This window comes from Myotis daubentonii, chromosome 18 (genome assembly GCF_963259705.1).
Source record: "Myotis daubentonii chromosome 18, mMyoDau2.1, whole genome shotgun sequence".
In the NCBI taxonomy this organism is placed as follows: Eukaryota; Metazoa; Chordata; class Mammalia; order Chiroptera; family Vespertilionidae; genus Myotis; species Myotis daubentonii.
The window spans coordinates 16541613-16564902 of NC_081857.1; the positions used below are offsets into that span (position 1 = coordinate 16541613).

At 46.0% G+C, this 23290-nt stretch overlaps 1 protein-coding gene across 3 annotated transcripts in view; it reads right to left on the minus strand.

Annotated features, from left to right (window-relative positions):
- Window positions 1–16715, minus strand: part of PTPN14 (protein tyrosine phosphatase non-receptor type 14) — a 148976-nt gene extending 132261 nt beyond the window's left edge. For 2 of the 3 annotated variants that reach the window (XM_059674933.1, XM_059674927.1), the window contains exons 1-2: window positions 16575–16715; window positions 2001–2095 (exon numbers count right to left, since the gene is read on the minus strand). The gene's annotated coding sequence lies outside the window, so the exon portion shown is untranslated. The remainder of the gene's footprint in view (window positions 1–2000; window positions 2096–16574) is intronic. The other variant, XM_059674932.1, reaches the window with a different exon arrangement.
- Between the last annotated feature and the right edge of the window lie 6575 nt (window positions 16716–23290).

The following is a 23290-nucleotide window of genomic DNA, read 5'->3' on the forward strand; positions in this document are numbered from 1 at the left end:
AGTGGATTTCTCAGTTCCGAGGATTTCTGACATTCCTCCGCTAAGTGAGGTGGGAGGCATTTGCACTCCAATGGTACTTGCAAAATCCAACTGTCATTTCCAAAGGCCAACACCACTTCCCCTCCGAACACACACACACACACACACACACACACACACACACATGCGCGCCACTCCACGCCATTCTGCCTATAGGCCTGAAGATTTCTCTTCTCTCCCTTGCAAGTCTTTCTGCCTTCGCTGTGAAGTCTCAAAGCCTCACATGAGCAAACAGAACCAAGGATCCTTATAGGAACGTCAGATACTACTCTTCCTAAGCAGAGGCCAAAGACAACCGCAGCAGCAGGCTACGGTTTGTAAAGTAAACCCACGAGAGGATACAGTTGGTAATAAAAAGTTTTAGTTTACAGTCGGAGGGGGAAAACTGGAGGAAAGACTGGTTCTTAAGTTTCAGTTGATCTTTTCTGCTATATAAACCACATGGCCATAGGTGAACCTGAAAACCATGAAATTAAAGCCATTAAATGTTAGGCAAGAGGACAATAAATAAATCCCCTTTCCTAAGACTTGAAAATAGGCAACAAAATCCAGCAATCTGAATGGGTTCAGTCCCTGATCCAGGTCCATAGTAATAATTACTATGATTTGATTCAGATAAAAGTTATTAAACCTCACATCAAGCTTTGTTTTTACTTTTTTCACTGTTTTGTTTTAAAGTCGGGATTAAAGATCTACTTAGGAAACCGCATACTGAGAAAAATATGGGGCCAAGGGAACAAAGAAAGGGTAGAAATGAATCATTTTATAAGGACTTTCAGAAACAACAGAAGAAAATTATAGGTGGCCCTTGTTTTATTCACTAATAGACGAATAACAATATAATTTGTTCTGATACTTTTCATTTTAAAATACCATCATTACTAATGACAGAAATTAAGCTGTAAACAACGATGAAACTAACAAAAAATGAAAGTGGCAAAACCCAGTACCAGGAGGATATGCGGAAGGCTGTGTACTTAAATATTAATGATGGTGCTATAAACCGATAGTCTTTGGAGAGAGCAATCTGGCCATGTGTAATGAGATCCACAAACAATTCATGCCCTTTGACCCAGAAAGCCAACTTTGGAAACCGTATCCTCAGAAATACTCTCCAAGTAAATACATGTAATTTGTTCAACGTTTAGAGCAATGCTACTTATACATGTTAAAATTAGAAGCAATCCAAATACCAAACCAGAAGGGAAGAGTTAAGTCAATGATGGCATAAAAGATGGAGTTATCCCAACCCTTCCTGTCATATATCCCATCCATGTCCCTGTGACTGGCCTGGGAATCCTATGGGGTCAGTGTAGGTCCCGGACTCAGTGATTTCTGGCTTGGCCAGGTGATGCACTTTGGCCAATGAGATGTGAGCAGACAGCATACTTGCCACCTTCATGAAGCGGCTTTAAATGAGATTGCACGCTTCTCACTACGTTCCTGCCGTCAGCTATCACAACATCAAGACCCAGGTAGGGCTGCCCTTTAGTCTGGGTTCCCAAATGAGAAGACATGTGGAGCTAAACCGAGTCTAGTCGAGCCACTAAGAGCTACGGCCCATCCACAGAAGTGCATAACATAAACAAAGAATAAATGTTTATTGTTGTAAGCTACTAAGATATGGGAACTTTTTGTGTGTCCAAAGCAAAAACTAATACAATAGTTATCAAAATACATCAAGTAATACAGTAGCTGATGTAAGAAAACGTATGGAAAAATGGGCAGATAGCAGTGACATATATATAAAATGAAGCAAGCAATTAGAATGATGTAGTAATTTATAATTATTTCTTTTTGCCAATGAAGTATTTACTCACATGTATCTTTAATCCCAACTAAAATGCTACCTTTTTATAAATGTTTCAATAATTCTATGCATATCATATTCATAACTGGAATAATTCTACCCAATACACTTTTTTCTGCTCTAAATGATGTAAGGATTAGCAAACACTTACGCCAAAAGTGAACCTAGTTCGAGTGTCGGTATTCAGCCTCTGAATGTATGAATTTATGGCTCATCAATTCTCTTGGCAGACTATAAGGGAAGAAACTGTAAAAAAAAAAAAAACCACAAAAGCCAGAGTTATTTGCTGCGATAATCGACTTCCTAGTCACCAAAGCAAGATCTGACAAAATATCAGCTACCTGAAAATAAAGTTGTTACTTTTGAATTTATCTTTATGACTTATGCTTAAAATTCCACTGCAATTGTAAGATTCAAGAATAATAAAAATATTCATCATAATAAGCTACCTCACTCATGGAAATGTATCCTAAAATAAAATCAACAACTATTAATGGGAAGATTCTCAGTATCATCTATGGGATAGCAAGAAATGCAAAGGTATGTATTTTCAGTAATAAAATAACCAGGGGACTTATATAATATCAGTCATATGCAAATACACTAAAATATTATTAAGACAGTAAGTATGAAAAACATGCATATATGTGAAGTATATGAAACTGCAATTACAAAAATGTCTACATACAAACAAAGATTTTAAAAATGAAAAGAAATGTAAATAGCTAGAAACAGATTTGTGGGTAGACTTTTTTAAAAGTACTGTTGAGTATACTAAGGGGAGAGATGGATCTAATGCTTGCACTAACAAAATCTGAACTTGCCATGTAAGACATCAAGGTCTCTGTCAAAAGGCAACCTGTGCCCTGGCCGGTGGTGCTCAGTGGTTGCACTGGCCTGAGCACGGAAGGATCACAGGTTCAATTCCAGACACGGGCACATACCTGGGTGCAGGTTTGTTCCCCAGCATTGGCCAGGGCACTTGCAGAAGGCAACCAATCGATGTGACTATCTCACATCAATGTTTTTCTCTCTCTTCTTCCTTCCCTTCCACTCTCTGAAGTCAATGGGAAAAAATTTCTTCAGGTGAAGATTAAAAAAAAATAAAATAAAATCCATGGGGAAAAAAATCCTCAGATGAAGATTAACAAGCAAAAAAAAAGCAACTGAAGTGCACCTAAAGTCTCTAAAATCAATGTCTGATAAATATCTATCTAATTTAAGCAATTCAGGATTAGTAAATGAAGTATATCAAACATAATTTCCTCATTTTTTTTCTTTCCTCATATATAGTCAATGTTCTTTTAAATTAAACTTATTGGGGGTAACATTGGTTAACAATTACGTAAGTTTCAAGTGTACAATTCTGTAACACATCATCTGTATAACTGCAATTTCATCATTTTTTTGATAACTTGAGATCATTCTTAGGAACATCAATTATTGTACTATATTCCCTAATTCAAAGGTGGTATGTGCAGTGCTGGGAAGAAGAATACACACCCTTCACAGACACCGAATGAATGAAAGGACTGCTAGTGAGTGGTCCCAGGTCTGCTCTCTCTTTCACCTTTGAGAGGCAGTGATGCCCAGACCTGACTCTCGGCTCCCTCGCTGACTGGGGTTTGCATGCCAATGGTGTTACATAGTAAACTAGTATTTACTAGTTGTAGGATCTGAGGTGCGCCTGCCTCGGCCTTCCTAAGCCTTCATTTTCTCATCTATAGAATAAGCCTACAAAAGTGCTTACTTCACAGGGTTGTTGCAAGGATCAAAAAGCTAATCCACTTAAAGTGCTTGACAAAGTACTTGCACATGGGAAGTAGTAAGTACATGCCCGCTAATATTAGCCTCTCTCCGCTGGTCACCTAAGGTGACATCGTCAAGCTTGCTTCTCACCATCACCAATAACACTTTCTAACTGCCTCTCTATCCCTGTCCCCCCAGCCCTAGGAGGCATCACTCAGCGACCAGAGCTCCCAGGAATAGGTGGATAACCATCTATAACAGTGTTGTCCAAGAAAAGCACAATGGGGACCACAAGTACAAACCACAGCAGTAATGCTAAATTTTCCAGGAATCAAATTTAAAAAGCAAAACAGAACAGAAGCAATTAATTTTAATGACAGATTTTATTTAACTCGATATATCCAAAACATTATCCCAACACGTCATCAATCCAAACAATTACAATGAGATATATTACATTCTTTTCTTGTCCTAAGTCTGTGACGTCTGGCGTGCGTTTGATGCTTACAGCATATCTCAACCCAAACTAGTCACTTTTCTAATGCCAGTGGTCACGTGGCCGGTAGGTATATTATTAGTTCATTCTTCTAAAGGTTATGACCACAGAAACACAACCCCACCTTCGAAAACATCAAAACACATTAATTAAACAAACCGATGGCTGGATGAAAGGAAAAATTAAAGAAAAAGAAAGGGGGGAAGAACAGATGTGCCTGGGCCTAGTGCAGCCGTGGGCAAACTACGGCCCGCAGGCCGGATCAGCCCGTTTGAAATTAATAAAACTATTGAAATAAAAGACCGTACCCTTTTATGTAATGATGTTTACTTTGAATTTATATTAGTTCACACAAACACTCCATCCATGCTTTTGTTCCGGCCCTCCGGTCCAGTTTAAGAACTCATTGTGGCCCTCGAGTCAAAAAGTTTGCCCACCCCTAGCCTAGTGTCATGATCAACAACTTGAGCTGTGGGGTCAGAGCTCCATATAAATACACTTAATACAGACCATCGGATCCCACTTCCTCCATTTACTACCTGCCAGACTTCAGTGAATAACCTCTTTAACATTTATATTTCTCAAGAGTAAAACTACAGATAAAAATAACATCGCTTTCCTAGGACTGCTGGGAGTATACAGGGTTGTAGAGGAAAAAAGGTTTCCAGACATGAAGCTCTGCTTTGTCAAATGTCAGAAATGGAAATGGGGGAAATTGACGAAGGAAATACTGAGCCGATTCGCCTGGGAAAATAAAGAAGCTGGAGAAAAAACTGTTCGTGCTGCCGTCATGATGCCTTTGTTAAAGGCCCAGTTATACACAACAACATCCACGGTGGCAGCTATTTAAAAAAAAAATCATTGCAATGGCATTTCTCAAGCTCTCCGTGATTTATGCCTCCTGGCCCTGCCTGCTTTCTTCTTGGCAGTATTACCAGTGAGGGGGGAGGAGGGCAGATTGCCAGAACTTGGAGAACCACGGTTTTTCCGTCCTGTATATATTAACCACAGCGTCTGGCCTCAATAAGACAGGCTACTGAATATAGCTGGGTCTTTCTTTGAAAGATGAAGTTCCTGTAGTGCCTCAAATTTAACCTGGACATTATTCTTCACTGTATTATAAATACATGAAGCTGGACTAAGTGTTTACCGTCCCTAACACTTTTCCCTGAAAATTGGCTTTGTGAATTTTAAGCTTACTCTTTTTCTGTGCTACCCTCCCCCAAAAAAGTCCAATTAATAAAAAATTTTTTAAAAAAGTTAGCCTGATATGCTAATGAAGACTTTAAATGTTTAAAGTCTCTCATACAGGAACCTTCTAAACCAAGTTTTTTCTAGAAAGTGTCTATTTGCTGTGAGTGTCCCTTGAGATTATATGTGTTCCAGAAAAGCAACTTAAAACAAATAAAAGAGGTCCTTATTAAAATGAATTCGGTTTTCACACGCTTGGGTTCACTGCAAGATTCCTTGGAGTCTGTAATACGCTCACATACTAGTACACAGATTTCAAATTGCCGTGCTCACCATTTTATCAGTCTACAAATGAAAAAAATAATAATAACGCAAATCGAGAATCCAGTGACAGGGAAACCGTCCTGATTATCCCATGGAAACGAGACATCTTTACGCACCTCTGCTCTGCATGCCTGGCCTGGTGCGAGGTGCACTGTGCATTTCTCCTTTTACCATCCCTAGTACCAACTTAGAATACATATACAGTAATTGACCTATCAGAACCCTCCAAAGGAAGACAATCTATTATAGAGGAAGGGAGGGAGGAAGAAGGGAGGAGGAAGTAGGGAAGAAGGAAGGAAGGCGGCAACTTCCTTAAATAACTTGGTATCACTTCATAGTCACCGGGAAAGCTAAAACACGTAAAGGCATTCACAAGGATGAAGGGACACGGAATATACACTTGTACCTAACCTGCTGCTTGGAAACTGAGCCTCGTTTTGAAAACCACCGACACAGCTGCTCAGCAGAAGCACAGCACAAACCATCCTTTCTAGCCTTTATTTTTAGATGCCTCTTAAGTAAACAGTAATTTTCTAAAGAATATCATTAAGACAGGTAGGTGTCATTTCGTTATTTTGGAGTTTTCATTCTTTTCGCATCAGTCACACTCCCCCGCCCCCCCATAAACCTCATAATTATATAATATCCCATAACAAATTCTTGACTTTAGAATAAAAGAATTTATGCGCTCTTTTTAACATGAACAGAGTTTTTTAAAGCACAATCACCCAGAATGTTAGTTAGTATAACCCACACATTTAAACACAGGGACTCTAAAAGTCAGCCTGGTTTGTCAAATGGCAAACCGGAGACTTGTGTGTGTCTAAAAAAAAAAAAAAAGCGCATGCCTTCCTCGTCTACAGCACATCTGACAACATGCATAACGAAAAATACACTTAATAGAGGCCATCGATTCCACCGGCAGAAGCAAACGCTAACTTCCTGCTGGAGTCTTTAACGAAACCTAACTGCTGGCTTAGCTGCCACCACTGACCCTGGTAACAGACTAGCACACCCTTCATAAGCCTAATAGAGCAGAATCCCCCTTCATTACAGTTATTATACCTCTGGAGTGGGACACGTCTCCCACAGAAATAAACTCTGCTGCCGCTCGGCTAAATGGATGTGCTGCCTCTCCATCCCTCTCCACCCCGGAGCAAGCAGTGCTGATGGCAGAAGCCACCCTTACAAGTGGGACCACTTCAGGCCCAGATCTACCTCCACACCTGGACTCACACACACCCTCGGTCAGCAGCCCAGAAACCACCCACACACACCATGGTGATGGCGTGGGGAAGGGGGCTAAACAACAAAACACACCCCACCCCCACCCCCACCCCACCCCCGGGGCCAAACCATCGCCACCACCATACGGGAAAGGTGGAAGAAATAATTTCTACAACAAATCATGGGTTTGAATTAGAAACTCCGTGTGTGAATCCATTCCATGTACAGTCTACATTTCAGATACTGAGATATTCCCTTCAATTTGAGTTGAAGTTCTTTTGGACACACCTTTAAAAAATGACTTGAGCCCGACTGGTGTGGCTCAGTGGGTGAGCCTTAATCCAGGAACCAAGAGTCACAGTTCGATTCCGGGTCAGGGCACATGCCCGGACTGCAGGCTCAATCTTAAGGAGGGGGCGTGGAGGAGGCAGCCGATCAATGAAGTTTCTTGTGAATGTTTCTATCTCTCCATCCCTCTCCCTTCCTATCTCTCTAAAAATCAATCTTAAAAAATCATATTTTTTTATAAAAATGACTTGAGCCCTGGCCAGATAGCTCAGTTGGTTAGAGTATCATCCCTATATGTCAAGGTTGCCGATTTGATCCCTGGTCAGTGCACATATACGAATCAGCCAATGAATGCATAAATAAGTGGAACAAATCTCTCTCTCTCTCTCTCTCTCTCTCTCTCTCTCTCTCAAATCAATCATTAAATATTTTTAAATTACTTGAATTAAAAACATTAATCTTACATTTACTACTCAACAATCCCCACTTATTGAGCATCTACCTGGCAGCAGGTGCCAAGAACTCAAAGGTAAATAAATCATAAAACAGGTCCTGGAAGAGCTTACAACTTCAGGGAGACAGATGAACAAACAACACTAATCCAATGTGAAGTATATCAGGGTAAAGAATGCAAAGTACCAATACAGAGACGGGTCAGGTGGCAATGACCTCTCCCTAACGATAAAAAGAAAGGGCAGACAAAAGTATCCAAGAAGACATAAAAATCATACTAGACATTAAAGAACAAAAGAGGCGATGATGTGAGCAGACGTGAAAGAGAACTCAAGGGAAAAGGAACCGTGACAGCATGAGTCAAAACCACAGGTTTCAACCATGGGAAATGTTTGGAGCAGTGACAGGGCGCTAGGAGAGACCAGCCGAGGCTGGAGTTCGGTTAGGTGGGAACAGGGGCTGTGCGGGCAGAGCCCTGGATGCTCTGCTGGGGAGCCTGCATTTAACCGTGGGCAACGTGGTGTGTTCCTAAAATGAAAGAGTTTCGACCTTTCAGAGACTTAGGGGAGAATATAGTAAACACCCATGTCCCCACCACCCAGCTTGGGAAATAAAATACCGCATCTCCATCTTTACCTCCTCCACTCCTCACCCCGTTATCTGGTGTTTATCCATCTGACAATTCCTTATAGCTTTTACTACAGACACATATGCATCTCTCAATCATATAAAGTAGCTCAGTGGTTGAGTGTCGACCTATGAACCAGGAGGTTACGATGATTCCCAGTCAGGGCACATGCCCAGGTTTCAGGCTGGGTCCCCAGTACGGGGCGTGCAGGAGGCAGCAATCAATGACTCTCATCATTGACATTTCTAACTCTCTCTCCCTCTCCTTGCCTCTCTCTGAAAAATAAAAATAATGCTTCCTTAAAAAATAATAATAATATAAAGTAGCAGTAAAGATTTCAAACAGGGGAGTGAAAATATCAGACTGTTTAAAACAAGAGTCTGTAGTGTAAGGGGTGGTCTGGTGTCCACACTGGCAGCCCTGGGACAGGAGGGAGCAGTGGGACAGGTGACAAAAAAGATAAAAGATGCTGAGATAGCTGGCTTCACTGAAGGAGTGGCATAATAAAGGAAGAAAAGACAGCCTCGGAGGCATTCCTGGGGCAAGAAGGAGACAGGCCGGAATGAACAGCTACAGGTGACCCGCAGCAGAAAACGGACAGTCTAGGGGGGGGAGGCAGGTGGCTGACAGGCTAACGAGAGGCCTGAGGCAGGTTAACCAGGACACCGAGCACAGAGAGTGAAATGCCAAGAGCACAGTGGCAGAAGGGCCTGGCCATGGAGCGAGATCAGGGAAGGCACCCAGAGAGGTGGCATTTACAGTGGGCCTCCGGGGACACACTGCAGGGCAATGCGGAGTGTTAGGATCCCTGGGCGAGGAAAGAGCATAAGCAGAGGTGGGAAATGATTGGGTCTGTTCAGGAAACAGCGGCAGCTTGGCAGAGCCTGGGGAATCGTGGGACATAAATCTGTGGAGAACCTTACCTATCAAGTTGAAGTGTGTATAATGTGCACACGTGATTCACACCAAATTCACTTTCATGACCAGGAAATCCGCCCTGGTGCCTTTTACTTGAGAACTACAAAATGCGGAGAGCCCATCTTGTGACCTGGGGGAAACATGAATGATACCCATGCTGCTTGTTATGGTTCCAGATGGTGAAGAGCAGGTTGGCAAGTCTGCGGGGACAGTGTCATGAAGGGTCTCTGTCTGTCTGTCTCTCTCTCAATCAAACACTGGTCACTCAGAGTTCGAATACTGAGTATTTCTGCAAAACACAATTTTGTTTCATGCCTCAACCCCAAATGTTCTTACTTATGAATTCTTCTATGATCGTCGCACTCCCTAGACCCGCAAGCTTTCCCAGGCTTGAAAAGTCAGGGGAGAAACGATCACATCTTTGAAAGTATCCAAGTAAAGCAGAACAACATTAAGAACCAGAGTACCAGCTTAGGGATGTGACTCATCTCCTCAAGGGAACAAATAAGATGCGTACAGTAAATAGCAATGATATCTGCTTAAGTTTTAGAAATCAATATAGTCATGAACATGATGTAATTTTCAGAGAGCACTGCACCTCCTGTAACAGAATCAGTAAGAAATACCAAACCAGGCTGGGCTCTAGACCCTCCGGTCAGCGTTTCAGAAATGCATTCATCCATTGATCTATAAACACTTTTTAAAAAATCAACTCCATTTCACTCTCTGCAAGATAGCGGTAATAATAGTACTTTCTTCGCAGGGCTGTTGAAAGATTTAATAAAATCACCTAACGTGCTGGGAACACTGGGATAGAGTGAGCATCAGTAACCTTAAGACATGGCTACTGCTAACCAACCTCCATCCAGCTAGGGTGGAGATTCTGATTCTGAACCAAGTGAAACACGGCTGCTCTGGAGACACTTATAAGTTACTTAACAAAGGAGACACGGAGCCCTAGCTGTTTTGGCTCAATGGATAGAGTGTCAGCCTGCAGACTGCAGGGTCCCAGGTTCGATTCCAGCAAGGGCACATGCCTGGGTTGCGGGCTTGATCCCCAGTAGGGGGTGTGCAGGAGGCAGCCAATCAATGATTCTCTCTCATCAATGATGTTTCTATCTCTCTCTCCCACTCTCTTCCTCTCTAAAATCAATAAAATATATTTTATTTAAAAATAGGAGACAGGGAGGCAAACATATAATATGGCAAGATAAAACTTACCAATATAGGTAAGTGCAAAGTGCTATGAGACTATAACGAAAGGAATGCTAACTGGTGGTCAGAATGTGGACCTTTGGCGGAATGGGCAGCAAGGGGGAGAGGGCAGTCAGGGTAGGAATGTAGGTAACCAAGGAGAAGGGAAATTAAGCACCACCAAGTGTTCATGAGGAGAGGGGCGTGGGAGGTGGGAGGGAGGGAAGCAGATGAGAATGGGAAGGTAGTCTGGGGTAAAGAAGCCTTGTCATACAGGTAAAAAGAAGTAAACAAGGAATTTAAATAACATGAAAAACAGATTTGTGTTTTTTAAAAACGCTTTCAAAAAGTAGATGAAGACTATATGGAACACTGCCTTTGAAACTCTTGAACCATCCCGAGAGGCAGTGAGGGTGGAGGGATAGGAGCAAATTAAAGGTATTTTAGAGACCAAAAACTCAAAGGATCTCAGGGTTGGTTATTGGCATCTGAGGGTAGAGGTTGGGGGTTTGCAAAGAAAGAGTGACAGGAAGAGAATTCCAACAACATGGCTTGGGCAGCTAATTCAACAGCTGGCAGTGCCACTGACTGATACAGAAGCAGCCCTTTTTGTGGCAAGAAACTAGCGAGTTCACCTTGAGACAGGTAGGATGTGGTGTGTACATGGGATACCCAGATGGATGGGAGTACCAGAGAAACCAAACTGTCTGGAACCAAGTGGCGGGGTCTGGATTGGGAGGTGACGGCCAAGCAGTTCCACCAAAATGGAAACCTCTCATTCGGGATCTCCACGGGCCTGGGTAGGCCTAAGTGCCCATTAAGTGACTCCGGGCCTCTCCAGAGCCCTATAACAACCAGGAACAGAACTGGTCAAACCAATGCGGTGAGAAACTTAAGCGACTACCTACCAAGCCTGAGGACAGGGGTGGATTCCGTAGTTCCAGGATTCCCAAAGTGCAGCTGGTCATGGACCAGCAGTGTGAGCACCACTGAGTTCCAAATTCTCGGGCCCCACCTGAGACCTACGGACTGAATCAGAAGCTGGAGTGGGCGTGGGGAGTGGCACTCTGAGCTTGAAGGAGCCCTCCAGGTGATTCCAGTGCTCACTGGCTTTTGAGATCTGTTGCCTTAGCTAATGCCCCAGCTACTCAAGGGGAATGGAGTGTGAAAGAAAGAACTCCCAGAAGATGGATTTCCAAAGACTTGAGGAAATGAAGTGTTAGTCAAGGCTACGTTGTGTGCAAAAGGAAGCATGAGGAACTTTTGCTAATTTTTAACAAGGAGTGATTTTTCCCTGGGAGCTAAAAGGAAGAAAGAAAGAAAGAGAGAGAGAGAGAGAGAGAGAGAGAGAGAGAGAGAGAGAGAGAGAGAGAGAGAGAGAGAGAGAGAAAGGAAAAAGAAAGAAACAAACAAACAAACAAACAAACAAACAAACAAACTTGGGAGGCAAATTAGGAATATAATTCACTACTGAACTCTCCATCTCAGATGTGAAGAGGATATTATGCTTCTGTGAGGATGCCAGAGCACCCTTTCTTCGTTGTCTCCCAGACACCTCCCTGTTGACCAACATCAAGCACTTATATGGGATGGCCGCCTCCAGTTACAGGATATGCAATAGGCCTCTGGGTCAAGCCAATTATAAGCCTAATTAAGTCCCCTAAGGAACTAAGCTAAATCAGCCACGTATCAAATTCTACACACAAGGTTGATCTAAGAATGGCCACAATATGTTTTTTTCCGATAGCAAGGACCATGAAGCAAGCCAAACAAAAGCTTGACGGGAGAGCAAGACAAAACCAAGCCAAGGAATATAGAACCCGCAGGAAAAAGGGAAAGGAAATTAAAACAATGTTAATATGCCATTTATAATCCAACTTAGACGCATAACCACCCCTATGCCCCAGAAAGGTACTTACAGTCCCCCTTACCTTTTATCTTCAGCCACTGTAATTCTTATCCACAAGTATTGCATCATATCCTTTCATTCAGAATTATAAATAATTCAGAGATTATTTATTTTCATAATCAGCATGCATGCAATGTATGGCAAAGGCAAGGCTGGTCTGGGTAGCGTGGATTTCCTCTCCCTTCCCATTGTGGCAAGCCCAGCCAGATCTGCCTTTTACCTGGGCTTTCTCCCCCTGTCCTCCTGGCCTGCAAGCAAACTACATGCAGGTTAACCAGTTCGAGGCTACGACAATCCACTCTGCTTCAAGAACACATACTACACACCTGCCCTGCTGATGTTTCCTGAGTTGTTCTTCCTTCTAACATTCCCTCCTCCTGGGAGGATGATATGAAGATCAAGGAGTTAATGTTTGTCAAATACTTTAGGCTGCTCAGATGAAAGGCAACATTAGAGCTCAAGCAACCTGAGGCTGGCATTCCAGGAGAGGTGTTGAAGTTGACTCTGTATTTGGGCTTCAAAGAAGGAAATCAGGTTGCAAAGACATTCCTTAGGGAAGCTTTTGCCTTCTTGCTAAAGGCGGATATATTTATTGCAACATTCTTTCATTAACTGGTTTTCAACATCAGAAATACCAGAATCCTGCCTAGCCGGTGTGGCTCAGTGGTTGATCATCGACCTATGAATCAGGAGGTGAGGGCACATGCCTGGGCTGGGGATTGGATCCCCAGTAGGGGGCATGCAAGAGGCAACCGATCAATGATTCTCTCTCATCGTTGATGCTTCTATCTCTCTTTCCTTTCCTCTCTGAAATTAATTTTAAAAAAATTTTTTTTAAATGCCAGGATCCTTCTATTAGTCCTGGACCCTGTTAGAGTAAGTAGCACACAGGGAAAAGGACCCTTTTCTCAGCCCTTCTCTAAGGGGCTTTCCTTCCTCAAGCTTCCCTACTGCCTGGTCTTGCACATGTCAACCTCCTCCTACAGGAGGGGCCGCATGGCAGCTGCCAGCCAACCCGTTTGCGTTGAGCCAATAGACCAAAAGTCAAAGACAAAGCTTTATGTGTATGTTGGCACGCATGTGAATTCAGGCTGCCGGGGGGGAAAAAGTGACACAAAGAGCACATTCATGGCCACATAGAACTCCTGGAACATATAAATAGCCATCCTTGATCCAACACCTACTCTGTGTGAGGCACTATGTTAGGAAGGGGGCATATAGCATTACACTGAATTCCCCACAAAGATTCCGCCAAGTTAGATACTACCGACCCCGTCACGTTGATGAAAAGAGATGGAGATTGAATTTGAGGTTCTGAATGGCTGCGAAGACCTTCCAACATCACACAGCTGAAAAGATGGCAGAGTGGGAATGCAAGCCTAGCTATATTCCTGCTCCTGGTTTCCTGATCCTTCCCACTGACAGCCAGGGAAGCTGCAAAACTGGCCACCACCCCCCTAGACAGGGGAAAGGTAAATGAAGTCATGAGGAGGGATCACCGTCTTCTCTTAGACATTAATCATAACCTCCTTTTTACCAAAACGTGTTTGTTTTCCTGTGTTCTTTTTAATCAGCGCAAGCAGCAGTAATTTAATTGGCTAATTAAGTGGTTCATCTTATCTCTTTTCCCCTGTCTTATCTCTAACAAAGTGACAGCACTGTTCCAGGCTTAGAGTGAGTTCAGAAAAAATACACAGGCTTGGTGACTATGTAAAGAAGTTCAAATGCAGGCTAGGAGATGAACAAGGACAAGAATCTGAAACCCGGGTGGGCTACAATGTGCAGTCAAAGGGTTTATGTTCGCTTCCCATGTTAAGAACAACAACAAAAAAAGCGCTTAATAAGGCTAGAAAGCACTAGGGAAAAAATCATCATACTTCTTGACCCCTGGCCCACCCATTCAGAACAGTAAGAACTCGCCTTAAAAAAATCTGAAATTTTCTCTGAATTCTTTAGGTTCTTCCGCATGAAAATAATCTAACTGTTCTTCCCATCACCGCTGTCCATGCCACACCGTATGCGCAAACCTGAATAACCGCAGCGTTCCTAGTAACTATGTGTTTGAGCCAGAAGTAGAAACTGGGAAGGTGCGTGGGGTTGGCGAGAAAGAGCTGCTCTTCAGCCATTTCTCTCATGCAGGTCCTACACCTTCAGGAAAGCTCCCATCAAGGGGCTGTTCTTGAGATAAGAGGTGTGTGGAGGGGCTTGGATAAACACCCCAAATTGTAGGAAGTCAGGGCGCTCTTCCCACTCTGCTGTACTGGCCTGAGGTCACTGGAAGCTGGCCCTCTGCCACCTCAGCCACTATGAATAATACTACACCGCCACTTCAGCCCGGGGAAGAGGCACCCTTGAAAGGCAAACCACGCAGAGAATGCCACTGCTCTGGAAGGAACTTTTCCAGGCAGGAGGCTGCTGAGTCCTGGGCCATCAGGCCACAACCACCTGCCAGAAGTGTTTATAAAAAAGTTTCCGAGGAAGGAAAAGTAGTCCTTACGACGGTGCTGAAGCAGTAATGACTTTCTAAAGGAGAGCACACTCTCACACACACAGAGACGCACACGCACGCGCGCTCTGCACAGCATGGCCGCGCATTCAGATCTGGGGAAAGTGCACCAGGCCGTTCAGCGCCCAGGCACGAAGGCCATCCGTTTTTTGGCACACACTTTTAACCCCGTCACCAAAAGAGGTAACTTTCATCCTAGAGCAGTGGTTCTCAACCTTCCTAATGCCGCGACTCTTTTAATACAGTTCCTCGGGTTGTGGTGACCCCCAATTTCATTGTTACAAATTGAACATAATTAAAGCATAGCGATGAATCACAAAAACAATATGTAATTATATATGTGTTTTCCGATGGTCTTAGGCGACCCCTGTGAAAGGGTCGTTCGACCCCCAAAGGGGTCGCGACCCACAGGTTGAGAACCGATGTCCTAGCGTGTGTACCTCTGCAGCATTATCACCTGGGGCCGTCAAACTGCTCTTTAAAAGGGAATCAATACCATTCTAATGAAACCCAGTATGGGCCAACTAGCGCCGATTAAAATTTAGATGGTCGCACCACCGCTGCTCCCAGTAGGAACAGCCTCGGCCATGCAGGTGTGTCCAAAAGGAGGCTGCGCTCCTCCGAGAGATATCTGATTCCCATAGAGTGGGTAACATGCTTCCGGTTTAATTTCTGATACATTAAAACCCCCTCCGGCCTCTGGACAGGTATGAGCTCTTGGTACATGTTTTTTGGAAGACTGTTTCCTCTACCCACATCCTCCAGGGGAACGCAGCCTCACCTCCGGGACCAAGCTTTCCCTGGCCTTTCTCACAACACTGCAATTGCTCACTGGCCCGGGGGTGGCCTCCAGGAGGCTGCACTGAGATCTTCTTCCAGCATCTTTGAGTCCCTTGTTCCGAGCACAGAGTAGAAGTTCAATGCTAGGTTTGTTGAATGAATGAATGAACCCATGTATTTTAAGAAATTCGCACAGCTAGAGATTCCTCACCTTCACAAAGACCCTGCGACAGCCAGTTCCTGAAAACCCCACAATCTCCTTCAAGTGTAGGTGAGGGGGCGGGGGGGGGGAGGGGGTGGGGGGGTGACAGAAACGGAGGTAGGGGCAGAGCTACCTCCCTGCTCCTTGTTCAAAAAGGTGGAAACCCCACTTACGAGTATTCAAAACCCAGATGCAGGAGTCATGCCAGGGAGAGAGTGTATTACCACCACCCTCAGAAGTTGTTCCTACACCAAGGTTTCAAAGTTGGAGGTGGAGACCTATTCTGAAATGATGTGGCCACAGGTTTTCCCTGGGAGCCAGACTGACCACCCAAGTCGGGGCCAAGAAGCCCAGGAGTTTGGTGAGACGGCGGGGCCTAGTGGGACGGCAGAAAAACTCCTCTCCCTCACAAGATCCTGTCCCCCTACGGGGCAGAGGAGGGTCGGGACGCCTGTCCGTCTCGGCTGGAGCGACAGCAGTGTCCTTGTCTTTCATCCTCCTGTCCCCAGCCCCTGGGTATCGCCAGCTGCCCTTTCGAGGCCCTGTCTCGTGCCCAAAAAGCAGGAGGGAATGAGGAGGAGAGGGCGAGGGTGTGGGTTTAGCCACAAGCCCTCCAGACGGTTCTCACCTTCCCCCTTAACTCCCCAGACAAGCTGTGCGCCTCACAGCGGACGGCTCCCACCGCAACAGAGAAGTCCTGCGGCCCGGCCACCTCGCGCTCCCACTGCCCTGTCCGCGTCCGGCGCCGCCGAGCCCAAGTGCGCTTTGCCAGCCTTTGCCCAAGTCAACCGCGAGGCGCCCGGGGCGCCCAGGCGGCCCCTAACCTCGGGCCCGACTCCCCCGCCCCAGACGGCGCTTACCTGCTTACATGGCCCGGTCGGAGCCCTGGAGTCCCGCGCGGAAAGGCGGACTGTCCCTCCACCGCCGCGGCGGAGCCCCAGCTCCCCAAGGAATGGGTTCCAGTGGCTGGCGGAGGAGGGGCGAAGGGAAAGAGCCGGAGGAGGCGAAAGGGGAGGGAGGGTTCCGCCGCGATCCGGGCGCCAGAGTGCGCGCAGGGGCGCACGGAGCCAGAGGAAAGGAGAGCCCCCTAAGCCCGAGGGTGTCCCGCGCGCTGGGGGCGGAATAGGGGCGCAGCCAGCAGGCCGGGGAGGATGGCTCGAGTGGGAGGGGAGGGACCGCCAGAGGCCACTGAAGTGTCTGCGGCTCCCCGAGGACCAGAGCTGGGAGAGCAGGCAGCAGAGCGAGCCCGAGCGCAGCAACCTGCCCCTGCCAGCGCCCGCTCGGGAGGAAAAGTTGGGAAGAACTTTTAAGGGCCAGAGAGCCCGAGTGGCAGGAAACGCGAGCAGCCGGGAGAGGAGGGAGGAAGGGGCCGTGCGAGTGGGAGGGGACGGAGCAGGCGCCGGCGGCCGCGATTCCCCCACCCCCGGGCCGGCTCGGTGGCGCGGGGGGCCGGGAGGCGGAGGGAGCGCGAGGCGCGCGGCCGGGGCGGGAGGAATGCGGCCGGGAGGGCGCGCGCCGGGGGGGGAGACGGGGGCGCGCGCGGCGGGGCGGGGCGGGGGCGCCCGGGGTGCGCGGAAGCGGAGCCCGAGCTCGGGAGCGGGAGGCGCGCGGTCCCCGGGGACGTCACGGCGCTGGAATCCGAGGAATGCCGGGCTGCCCGAGCTCCTTCCGCAGGCCCCGGAGAAGTGGCGCACTTTGAACGCGGCAGGTTTGGGGAAATGTTTGTAAAGGTGGGGGCAGAGCGGGGAGGACGGGGTTCACCTCCCCGGAGTGAGAGTCGCAGGGGTGTCGAGGGAAGAGCCACCGTAGTCAGCCCAACCTCGCGGTGGGGGCGGAAAGCGGGGAAACGGAAAAGTCCCACCGAGACCTCGGAAAACCGCAGGGGCAGGACCGCGGCAGCAACTTGCCCACTCGGGCCTGGAGCAGGCACAGTCCGTCCTCTATGGGGAAGCCCCCCACGCAGGACGTCCCCATGCAGCCACTGCACTTGGGGACGGGGACCAGGAGATAATGGGTGGCTTCACCGAGCAGCCAATCTCAGGGTTCTCTCTCCAGGACACCCGGCACCTCAGGCCACTGGACCTGCTGTCTTAATCCACCCACCCCATCCCACACACACCCCTCTCCTGGAATCGCAAAAGCCGTTTCTGCGCGCCTGGAGTTGGTATAGTTCATTTTCCCGGTTCTTTCCAAGCCACAAACTCGCCCCACCCTGCCAGGGCAGGCACTGGGAGGCAACTTCCTTAGCACTTTCGGAGGTGGAGTTAATGGCCCGCAGCCGGTTTGATGGGAAAAGCACGGAGCCTGGAGAGGGACCCAAGGCGTTAGGCCTTGCGCTGCTGGTGACCGATCGGCTGACTGAGTATTCCAGCCGAAAGCCTTGGCTTCTGTAGCTGTAGAATTAAAGTTTGCCAACATTTCTGTGGTCCTTTGCATTGCTTGAAACATGCCTTAGGAATCACTCTACCAGGACTCAAGGCCCAGTCCTTCCAACTTTTCTTAGATTGAAAAGGGTCCTTGAAGTCATTGTCACAAGATACTGTTCCGAATTACTTCCTGTCCCACGGTCACAAAAATTCTGGGCCTCTTGGGAAAGAGACTGGGGAAACCAAAAAGCAAGACCTGTTATACCCGTCATGTGCAAATGTGTGGTGACTGTCTTTTCTAAGCATTTGACAATCTCCAGAACCATAGGAAGCAGGGGAGACACCAAAGGGAGAGAGAAGGGGGAGGGTGAAGGGGATTAAGATCCGTTTCTCAAACTTCCAAGGAAACAGCTGGATAGCTTCAATGTGGACTTGCTGGCTTTCCAAAGAGAATTAGGGAGTGCCTTACTGTGGTCCAGGCCGTGTGGAAAGCACTGTGGCTCTGGTGTCATTATCCCCATTTCCGAGATAAGGAAAGTGAGGCATGGAGAAATTCCCTATCTCACCCCGTCACATCTGATAATGGAGCCTCGTCTGGTCTGGCCCAAAAATGCAAGCTACTTATCTCTTCAACACTTGAACCAAACAGAATTAAGGTTAAAGATACGGAAATACCTGCAGGCTTCCCAGGTAGAACCCAAGTGCCTGCTCTTTCCCTGAGATAGAAATGCCACTTGGGGTCTTAGAGGACAGGAAGTGGCATTTGTGTGTTGTTCTAAAATCACTGTGCTACCAAACTCCCAGCACGGCAGCTAAGACAAGTGTGGCGAAGAATGAGCAAAGGACTTACATAGAGACAGACTTCCTTTTTTAAATAGGAAGTCCAACTTGAAGTGACAAAGAGCCTTTCATTCTCTGGATCAGTATGTAAGAGCGAGTCACAGGCTTCTTTCAGAGAGGAAAAGAAGCACCCCGAGTCTGCATCGCACTCGTCTCCTCCGAGTGCCGCAGAGTGAACGGGGGCTGGGTTGATGGGGTGGGTCCCAAGTGCATCACGACGGATTTACTTTACAGCTTTGTAAGAGCCTGTCGATATAAATAACTCCCAGGGCATTTCAACTTGTTGCAAGCCTCATTTCAACTACAATACAGGCAGAATCCCCAGGGCCTCCAGGATTCCTCCTACCTCAGTGTGTTCCTCGTATTAATGTATTAATGCTATACCTTCAAAACATCAAAATCACTGAAAGCAAAGCAAAACAAGCTCCCCAATCAAAGCACACTGGAGAGTAGGCAGGCTCTCTTAGGAAAACTGAGGATCTCTAGGGATCTACTCATTTTTAAAGATATATATATATATATATATATATATATATATATATATATATAATTATGATTATTTCATTGGTTTTTACCCTCAGTCTAATTCCAATTCCTAAATGGATATTTGGCAGGAACAGAGGGAAAGAAAATGGGGAGCTTTTTCAAGATGCACATCCTCTCTGTGCCCCCTGCTCCCATAGCTTATTCAGCATATTCCCTAGGTCTAAGGTAGACTTGGACGGGTGTGTACATGTGTGTGTTTGTAATATTTTAGACAGTATTGAGATGTAATTCACATTCAATAAAAAGACCAAATCTGGCATCCATACGATTGATGGCTTTTTCATATGGATACATCCACCACCCAGACCGAGATACAGAAAATCCACCACAGAAATTTCCCTTGTGTGACTTCTCAGAAAGTATCACCTCTCCAGGTTGACTTCTACCACCGCAGAGTAGTTCTGCTAGTTCTCAAATGTCATTTAACTGGAATTATATTGTGTGTGTACATGTCACAACTTGCTTCCTCCTTCTCCTATTGATATATTGGGCAGGTATATTTTGAAACATTTCCCAAGTAATTCTGTTATGTCTCCTCCAATTCAGAACCACTGACTTATAGCAAAAATATAATAAAATAAGCCTAGATTATTCTACACCTACAGAGTTGTGCAGCGTGGAGTCCATGATACGATGAGTTCTCCCCTTAGAGAGAAGTTCATAGGATCTGCTTGGGAAGACTCACTCCTGACACAGAAGACAGCCCTTCTTCCTTCCTAGTTGCATCTTTGAGGCCTTTCAGTTTGGGGAATTAACAGGGTCTTCCAGCGCTCAGCCTTTCCACAGGTTGACTAAGCCAGGGAGCCACACTACTCTCAAATATTGGTAAAATGATAGACTTTTGTGGAGGCATGGATAAGATAAAAATGCACAAGGTATATTTGGGTTCGCTCTCCGGGCTCACCTGTCTCCATTTCATCATCTTTCCTAATGTCTCAACTCTCATTCCTGAAGCCCCCTCATCTCTGGCCACCAAGCCTTCTGGCCATTACCTCTCCAGTTCATTTTTCTTTCTTTTTTCCATCTGCCAGGAAAAGGCTCCCTGTCTTCCAAAGAGCCTACTTCCTGACCTGAATCAAAGGAGAGAGGGCTCCCATATCCGTACCCGCCAACCCAGGCCCCAAATGAATTATTTCCTTGTTACCCCCTTCAGGAAAGAATGCCAAAGGTTTTTAGGTTGTATTTTTTCAAGCTGCTAGGAGAAAGTTGGATCTGTTTTCCTGGACAGTGTGCCAGCTCCACGGGGCCATGGTCCCGGAGTCAGGTCCAGTGGGCAGACTGGCTCTAGGCAGACCACAAGTTTTTCCAATAAAAATCTGCGAAGTTAAACCAATTGTTTACTCTTTAAAAGTTCCACAGGACAGCAACATATATTAATGAGGTAACTCTGGAAAAGGTAATTCACACACATTATTGGTACTTTCAGGAAGTTGTAAAAGAAGTAAAACCCAGGCCCTATTAAGTATCTTTCCATGTTCAGTGTATTCATTATCGTTCTCTACTAATTTCACCTTAGGTCATAAGCACCCTTTGAATCATGTCTTCAAGGAATGAGCTTCCTGATCATATTCACCAGGTTCCGCTTGCTGACTTTCCCCCCCTCCCTCAGCACCAACCTTGCTTTCCAGCTTTTCCTGGCTTGATGGGAACACACACATCCAATCATATCCCGTTTGGGGCAAACTGCCAAGGCGGAGTCTACCCACCCCTTATTGCTGAAAACCATCTATTATACAGAAGAGGCTTATATGACTGAGATCTCTTCTTCATTTTTATGTAAACACTTTTAAACTTTGTAATGGAAGAGAGTCATTTTTAAAAAAATCCTTCTCCACAGTCATTTACATATGGTTGTTAAAGTCAAAAACATAATCTAATGTTGTGTGCAACTGATCTGGGAGACAGGAAGAATCGTCTTAGTACAAATCCTTCGGTTGACAACGAACAAAACTCCACTTCAAATTGTTCAAGCCAAAAAAGAATATATTGGCAGGATACTGGAACGTGACATGGAATCCACGAGAAAGAAGGGTAGGACCAGAGAACCAAAAAGGTACTCTACTTCTCTCCTCCTGGCTGGGGGTTATATCCTCCTCTTGTGGGCATATCCAGGTTCAACAGCCATGCGACCCTCGGCAAAGAACTAAAGCTCTCACGCCTGGATGCCCTCACCTGTAAAGGGGGAATGGTGAACAGATCTACCTCATGGGGCTGTAGTAATGATGAGTCCATGTGTGAAAAACCCTTAGAACAGTACCTGGTTCACACTGAGCTCTCAATGCTACCTATTAATACTATCATCGACCTCATTCTGTGTCTGCAGGCTGGACTTTTTCCTTCAACGGGGATTGTGTCTCAAATCCCAATTGCCACGAGAAAGAACATGGCTTGAGTTGTCCATCTAGTGTCTTGCAGAAGGACAGGCTGCTGTGGCTGAGCCTAGCTCTTCGGGTGGGAAGTCACTTTTCAAAGAGGGGCCCAGCGGGGCATCAGAAACCACACCAATAAGAGAAAGGAGAAACTTCTCGTCAAAGGGAAGTCCTGGGAATCCCTCCATTCACTCTGTAATGTCCTACACCAGTGGTTCTCAACCTTCTGGCATTTCAATACAGTTCCTCACGTTGTGACCCAACCGTAAAATTATTTTCGTTGCTACTTCCTAACTGTCATGTTGCTACTGTGATGAATTGTCATGTAAATATCTGATAGGCAGGAGGGTCTTAGGCGACCCCTGTGAAAGGGTCGTTCGACGGCCAAAGGGGTCGCGACCCACAGGTTGAAACCGCTGTTCTACACCATCTATGCAAAGATGATTTCTCTTGTGGAGAAGGAAGTAACCTATGGAGGGGAGTGACGGAGGGAGGAGGTAAGGGAACCCATGTCCAGTAAACACTTGCAATGCTCCAGGAACAAGACTAGGTCTTGTATATGCATAATTGGAGGTAATCCTTGTGACAGTGTTAGTGTTACAACTGCATGTGTCTCTCCAAAATTCGTATGTTGGAGTCCTGATATGGTTAGATTTAGAGATGAGGCCTTTCAAGGAGATCAGGTTAAGTGAGGCTGAGTCCAGGGCAAGCAGCCAGGGAGCAGCCCGGTGTTAGGGGAGATTTTGATTTAGTGGTGAAGTCACACTTTCTGGGAGTGTAGAGTCATTTCTGTCCGCAACGTTAATCTCAAAAGGTCAGAGGTACCCCCATTTCTAAGAATAGTTATGAATCTGTCACCCATGAACTGAGCTAAACTGTTCTTCATCCCATGTATGTCCCCACCTGGGCCAGCTCTTAGGAAGGTACACAGCTCTAGAATTTACCATGGCTGGCCAAGGAGCCATCAACACCTTCATGGACTTGCATGAGGGCAGGTAAATGATAGCTGTAATTATCCCCGTCTAATCTCTAAAATACCTGCCTGTTGCCATTTTGTGGCATGATGCTGGGAACAGGTGCCAGGTTGCTGAGAATAACTGGAAGAGAGAAATTCTGAGTGGAATCTTGAAATCATGGTTCATGGGAGATAACAGAAAGGATGGTTAGGCACACTATTGTAAGAAGCCAAGTAAGTAAGCCATTTCTGAGTAAAAAGTCAATAGATCCCCCTTTTCTTTATGTACAGGGATGGGCAAAAGTAGGTTTACACAAAACACAGAGTTAATTCTTTTTTAAAAATATATATACTTTTTTTATTGATTTCAGAGAGGAAGGGAGAGAGAGAGAAAGATAGAAACATCAATGACGAGCAAGAATCATTGCTCGACTGCCTCCTGCATGCCCCACACTGGGGATCGAGCCCTCAACCTGGCCATGTGCCCTGACCTGGAATCG